This window comes from Tachysurus fulvidraco, chromosome 19 (assembly GCF_022655615.1).
Source record: "Tachysurus fulvidraco isolate hzauxx_2018 chromosome 19, HZAU_PFXX_2.0, whole genome shotgun sequence".
Taxonomy (NCBI): domain Eukaryota; kingdom Metazoa; phylum Chordata; class Actinopteri; order Siluriformes; family Bagridae; genus Tachysurus; species Tachysurus fulvidraco.
The window spans coordinates 18,402,861-18,410,360 of NC_062536.1; the positions used below are offsets into that span (position 1 = coordinate 18,402,861).

General features: G+C 39.7%; 1 protein-coding gene across 2 annotated transcripts in view; it reads left to right on the forward strand.

The window, feature by feature from the left end:
- sox5 (SRY-box transcription factor 5) overlaps positions 1-7,500 on the forward strand; it is a 226,343-nt gene that overhangs the window by 27,715 nt on the left and 191,128 nt on the right. For both annotated transcript variants that reach the window (XM_047803785.1, XM_047803786.1), the window contains exon 3: positions 2,798-2,865. The gene's annotated coding sequence lies outside the window, so the exon portion shown is untranslated. The remainder of the gene's footprint in view (positions 1-2,797; positions 2,866-7,500) is intronic.

Genomic DNA, 7,500 nt, shown 5'->3' on the forward strand with positions numbered 1-7,500 from the left:
ACACACACACACACACACACACACACACACACACACACACACAGCTTTCCACATCCCACCCAAACAATAAGAACATAAAAAAGCCTTTAAATAATTCTCTCTTTGTAGCGCTGCCGCTAATTTAATAACCCCCTCGACCGAATCAGACGCATTACGCTTGGCACGGTCCAGGTGATTCTGGCGTTCTCTACGCACTTTTATTCACTCCTCCACCACACAATACACAGCTTACTGCTTCCTATTGTTCGTTTGTTGTAAAAGACCTGAGAGAGACCAGCAGGAAAGACAAAAGCACCAGTCGCGCGATGCTGTGCGGCAGAGGCGATTTTGCATGCACCTGGCATCCGCGGCAGACGAGGGACATTATTAATTGCTAATACATATTTATGTGGCACAAATTTGCCATTTGTTTGTGCATAAAATTATCAATAGGCACGGAGCGCTTAGCCAGAAAAAACGGTGACCTTTTTAAAATAATAATATATGGAGCCAAGCATGTTTGTCGCTGTTGTTGCACAATTGTGTGTGTGTGTGTGTGTGTGTGTGTGTGTGTGTGTGTGTGTGTGTGTGTGTGGGTGAATAACGTTAAAGCAGACTAACATTCTGATATTTGATGTTTTAAAAAAAACACAATGAGGAAAGTGAAGAGTCATTGTAGATGTGTTTTTGGCAGTGACTGAGTAGCTCCCAGGCCTTCTGACTACACACACACACACACACACACACACACACACACACACACACACACACACATACAGATACACACACTCAATTCAATAAGGAATAAATTAGTCCGGTTTCAAGTGACTCCTTCTCCGCACAAACACATTTACTTTCTATTAATGCCTGATCTGCTCTGCCTGCAGCCAAGTGGCCGCCAGACTCGATTACCATAAAGATTAGAACAAAGATTTTTACATGCAGGTGAACACACACACACACACACACACACACACACACACACACACACACACACACACACACACACACACACATCACTCCTTCATATCTGATCCCTCATGCCTCTAACATCTTTATAACCCAAACGCAAATACAGCGAGGAAATGAGAAAGGAAGAATCTTGCATCTCTTCTGTCTCCTGTGCGTTCTCATAACTGTTACATAAACGTTTATAAAGCCTGAATCCCTCAGGCCTTGTTTGTCATCGAGGCTGCTTTCATTAATCTGCATGTCAAATTGACATAATGTGACACTTTCTGAGCCTAAAGCCTGACAGCTGGCATTGTAGCCGGTTGCTCGGTGTTATATAGTGGTAATAATGCGACATAGCCTGACAAAACTCTCCAGAAAACAAACAAACAAGACATGACGGTCTTATGTATGTTTTCTCTGGCCTTTAACTTTCTTCTGTTTCTTACTTCTGCTTATGAGAGGTGTATGAATACTTAGGACTGCATTGTGATGCTTTAACAACAGGTTTATGTAAAGTTTCCTTGCCTTTATGTACTATAAATAAGAATGTATAGCGATGTCATAACACTCTAATGATAAGGATATATACGTTTTGTGTACATTAACAACAAGGTCGTTCATGAGCGCTAAGAACAATGTCATGACAATCACAGGGTTATACACTATGTATTTTTTTCTCTGCAACTTAAGTGACATGTTTGTCTAATTTCTGATTATAAGAGGTTTATAAGTACTAAATACATATAATAATGTAATGACATTATAATAACAGGGTATTCTGTATGGTTTTTGGGTGCCATAATACCATAATGGTAGTTATAAAGTTAGTTAATGTAAACAAGTATGTTTCCTATGTATAGTATTGAACTATGAACACTTACAAGAACATAGTGACAGAATATACATATATGCTTGTAAGCTGTTTATGAATAGTTATAACTGTATTGTGACATCATAATGACAGGGATATGTAACGTGTTTCAAAATTCTGCGTATAAGACGTTTGACTTCAATAATATCATGGTTATGCATCGATAATATGATGCGTTCTCGGGGTTTTGGGTAAAGTAACTTTTTTTGCTTTTAAGAGTTTTATGAACACTTATAACACTGTCCCAGTAATGACTAATTAAGCCAGAGAAGACATTAGTGTGTATGTCTATACTGGAGATCACATTTATTTCAGAATAGTAATAATGTTCTCTCTCTCTCTCTCTCTCTCTTTATATTTATATATATATTATATATATGAGGGGGATATATATACGGAGATCTCTCTATCTATCTTCTATATTCTATATCTATTTATATATCTATATATATCTCTCTCTATGGGATGACTCTATATAGACAATTGTCATTATCATCATTATATATATCTATGTGGGTGTTTATCTCTCTAGTCTCTCTCTCTCTATATCTCTCTCTCTCTCTCTCTCTCTCTTCTCTATATCTATGTTCTTCCTCTATATTCTGTCTCTCTCATCTGATCTATCTCTGAATATCTCTCTTCTATCTCTCTCTCTCTCTGCCTGTCTCTCTGTCTCTCTCTGTCTGTCTCTCTTCTTCTCTTTCTCTGTCTCTCTCTGTCTGTCTCTCTTCTTCTCTCTCTCTGTCTCTCTCTGTCTGTCTCTCTGTCTATCTCTCTGTCTCTCTCTCTCTCTCTCTCTCTCTCTCTCTCTCTCTCTCTGTCTCTCTCTCTCTCTCTGTCTCCGTCTCTGTCTCTCTCTGTCTGTCTCTCTTCTTCTCTCTCTCTGTCTCTCTCTTTCTCTCTCTGTCTGTCTCTCTCTCTCTCTCTCTCTGTCTGTCTCTCTTCTTCTCTCTCTCTGTCTCTCTCTGTCTGTCTCTCTTCTCTCTCTCTCAGGATTCATGCGTTCCCAGATGGCTCAGCGGTGTGAAGTCAGGCTCTCGTCTCCGACCCGTTGTTAGTAGGTCAGTTCCTGTTTTAAGCTTTAATGCTCTTCCAGGAGCGCTGAAATATGATGAGTAAACAAATCAATCCCTCGCCACTCGCCACCCCGAACGAGCCTCCAATCATCACACTGACCAAATTATATCAACATTACAGCCATCGTTACAGCCAAGCAGTTACCATGGATACACCAGTCTCAGCCAATAAAACGCACCCTTCACCCACGACCGGTTGTACAGTGGACACTGGAGATCCAGACTGGATCATCACCTGAGAGAGAGAGAGAGAGAGAGAGAGAGAGAGAGAGAGAGAGAGAGAGAGAGAGAGAGTCTGCATGAGGGAGACAGAGAGTGAGAGACAGAGACAGAGAGAGATAGAAAGATAGAGAAACTGATTAAGAGGGTTAAAGAGGGATGAAGAAAAGAAACACAGAGAGAGAATGAGGGTGGGGGGGAGAAAGAGAGATAAAAATAGCTAGAAAGAGAGATGAGGAAAAGAGGAGGCATACAACAGAGAGCTATAAAGAGAAAGAGAGATGAATGAAGAGACCGCCCTAAAGTGTATTAAAGAAAAAATAAGAAAAGAACAACAAGCAAGAGTACACGAGTCAAGACAGACACAGAGAGAGAGAGAGAGAGAGAGAGAGAGAGAGAGAGAGAGAGAGAGAGAGAGAGAGAGAGGAAGAAAAGAAATAAAGAAAGGATGAATGTTAAAGTGTGACCTTAGAGCAGGAAGGAGAAAAAGAATGTTAAAGTTAAGTGAAAAGAGAAAAAGAGGGAGAGGGAGAGAGACGAAGCACAGCTCGAGGACTGAACTGGACATTTTATAGGAACAATGCAGGGCATGTGAACACGAACACACACACACACACACACACACACACACACACACACACACACACACACACACACACACACACACACACACACACACGGGTCAGTCAGCTGGAAAGTGCTGAAGTCTGAAACACAAATTGTTTTTCTGTCAAATACACTGAAGTGCACGCTTGGCAGGACGGGGCGTCGGGTGACATATGGGTTCACTCCTGGCACTGCCCAGGACACAGAGCCGAGCATGGAGCTCGGGAAATAACACGGATGGTGTGTGTGTGTGTGTGTGTGTGTGTGTGTGTGTGTGTCTGTGTCTGTGTGTGTGTGTGTGATTTACTCCCTCTTATATACTTACACACTGTAAATCATGCAAGAGAATTTTTACAGTTGTCGTTCCAGCGATACACGTTGTTTGAAATCTGAGAACACGACTCTTTTTTTTTTTAAAGCATACGGCCTTTATAACACATTAATAAGCATCACGATCTTATGAATCTTTTACAAAGCACCAAAGAAATAAGGAAAGGTTTAAATCCAAACTGAAATTAGATATAGTTATGTAAATAAAATAAAAAATTGTTATAAATCCTACCTGTGTGTGTGTAGGGTCATCAGGGTGTCATAAAGGGCTTATGTAGCCGTCATAGCCATATGACAGTTGTTTTTAAAATGTGTCTCTGATGTTTCTGGTTGGCAAACCTAAAGAAAATGCTACACGTTGTGTATCTTAAAAATAAAAACAATTAAGGGTTGTGATGTCATAGTCCTTAAGAACGCAGTCATAACAAAACTGAATCCTCAGCACTTCCTGTGCTGTAAAGTCATGTGTAGGATAGTTAAGAGACCAGGATGAAAGCGTGCTCCTGTAACCTCTGACCTGCTTTCCTTTAAACGTGTGTATAACTGCGGGGTGTCGCTCAGACAGGAAGTTGTGCCTTGTAACAGGAAGTTGTAGAGCTGTAAAGTTGTTCTAGATGATGAGGATGTGCTGTAACATCCTGTCTTGTGTGTGTGTGTGTGTGTGTGTGTGTGTGTGTGTGTGTGTGTGTGTGTGTGTGTGATTTAGCCTTGAAATACATTAACGTTTCATTCACACTGAAATACAGTATTTGTGATTTTAGCGATTTTCTTGCTGCGTTTAAAAAATAAAATGGAGCAAAAAAAAAAAAAAACTGGGAAGCTCACTTTCCCAGAATGCAATGCAGCTTCACGACACTGAGTTACCGCAGAGACTCGGTTTGGCTGATCTGACATTAGCATGAGCGTCGATCTGTCAGTCATTGAATCCTAAAAGACTAAAGCGCCGCTGCATCATTTCTCAAAAACTTCGAAGGTCACACTTCCAGCATGGCATTGTGGGTAATGTAGGAAAGTGAAAATAGAGCAAACTTTTTGTTCTCCCTCTGCTCCAAGTCATCATCTGTTCTTCGGATCTCTGGTCCAGAGGGGGTTTGTGGTTGACAGATTGTCCTGCAGTATTTCTGTGTATCCCCTGTCGAGCCACGCGCCCAATATGCCCAGCGTCACTCTATTCCCAAACCTCTCATATCTATACACACCTGGGTTTTTACATCCAGGTTAATAGGTGTGCATGAAGGAACAAAGGAAAAGAATGTCCTCGCAATTTTTTATTTATTTTTGTTAACATACACGTCCTCCTCGGTGTGAGAATAATACGTCGGGCGGCGGCGGACATTCTTCATCAGCTTGGCACCTCATTATCATATAAACAAAGTATCCGGGTCCGGCTGCGGTCCCACGACGTGTGTCGAGAGCTCGGCGTCGGAGCTCAGACTTCAATTTATGGCGTGACACGAAAAAATCGAGAGAAATCTCTGAAGGCGTCGGGTATGAAAGATAGCGGCAGGGAACAAAAGTGTTTACTGACGTCCACAAATTATATAAATAAAAATACAAAACAAACAAACAAACAAACAAACAAATAAATAAATAAATAAAATAAAAAAATAAAAATAAAATAATAAAATAAAAATAAAATAATAAAAATAAAATAATTAAATATAAATAAATAAATAAATAAATAAATAAATAAATAAATAAATAAATAAAATTTAACGCTATGTTCATACAGAGCCATATTCTAAAAATGTAAACATTTCAGGAATATTTAAATTTTTAATTTTGCTGACATTTTTTTTTTTGCTCATATTTCTAGCTGCATTTATTAATATTTATTTATTTTACATAGCTGCTGAATGCTTTAATCTGACTGGTCAGAAAAAGACAGAACTGATATTAATATTTCATCGTTTTAACTGCTGATTCACGTGGATTTAAAGAGCAGACGCTCCACTAATAATAAACACATAAAAAAGTCTAATCACTGATATGATGATTTCTTCCTAAGAAGGAGATGTTCGTTTATATATTTATTTAATGTTTACAGAAGGAGTCTCCAGTTTCAGAATTATACCTGTAACTTATGGCAGAGGAGGAAACATATTTTTTCCCCACAGATGTTTCGAGGACGTTTCACGTTATAAATTGTTTCGATAAACAGATGAAAAGTGTGATGTGCCTAGCTTTAATAAATAAAAGAGGTAAAGGGATAAATAATGAGGATTAAAACACATGAGCATGTGCTCTTATTGGATAACAAGCAACTTTACATTATTCTTTGTTAATAAATTTCAGCTTGTGATCTCACAAAAGCCTTTCGACCAATCAGAGCCTGCTATGCAAATTAATCAGAGGACCACTAAGGCAACTTCTGTGGATTCGGTGTTACGGATTGGCATTCGCTAAATTCCGGGGTTTCGTTACGAAAAAGTGGGCGTGTTTACGGAGGTCTTGGAAAAACGCCCTCTTTCAAAAAAAACAGCATACTACGAAGGACAAAACAGTCATACAGGTAGATTTATTTTAGAAACCAAATAAACAACCAAAAACTACGGTTACGGTTAGGGTTAGGTTTAGATTATCAAATAGGCCACGCCTACCCGAGGACGTAATATCTGTTACGCTGTTCTGAAATCCCTGGAAATAAGTGCATCCCGTTATGGATTACTCTTTGCTTGTCTTCATTTCCCATCAGCCCCAGCAGGTCACATGACCCAGTCAGCCTCACGTGTGTGTGATTTCACCCTCCCGTGTGTTTCGGTGTCTTCTGAAACGACCGTGTTTTATTGCCGTGTCCTTCACAGTCTTGAACGTTTTTGTGTTTTGTTTCTACCCACAGCTTCAGTCATCATTTTATTCATAACCTTATTACGATGCTGAGGGACGTTCTTCAAAAGTTCCTGACAGGTGACTTGATTCAGCTGTCATGGATCTCAAATCTCGAGCATTAACTTAAAAATCTAGCGTCAAAGCTTCAAAGCCTAACGTGAGAACGTGTATAAACATTCTAATTTTATTTCAGGTGTAAAAAAACAACTCTCTCTCTCTCTCTCTCTCTCTCTCTCTCTTTTATGTGGGTTGAGGTAAAGCGTTCCTCAGGGAGTGAAAGAATGAACAGGTATCTCTCTTATTCTCCACCTTCATTAGCAGACCCTGGTTCTCACCAATTAGGATTAATAAACGCAACAAAACACAGGCATTAGTGGGAATTGTTACAGCGCTGATGATGATTCAGAGGAATGCTCAGGAGTCATTTCCCAAACCTTCCTCTCAATTTGTCTCCTCTTTCATCTCACATGCTTTGTTTTCAACTGACTAAAATCTCTAATGGGAAGAAAATGGGAAAAATCTAAGCGTGTGTCAGTCAGGATGAGACTAAACGTGACACTGTTCCAGCCGTATGTCACTTTCACATGTCTCTATACGTCTCTAATCGTGATGTCTCTACACGTCTCTAATCGTGAT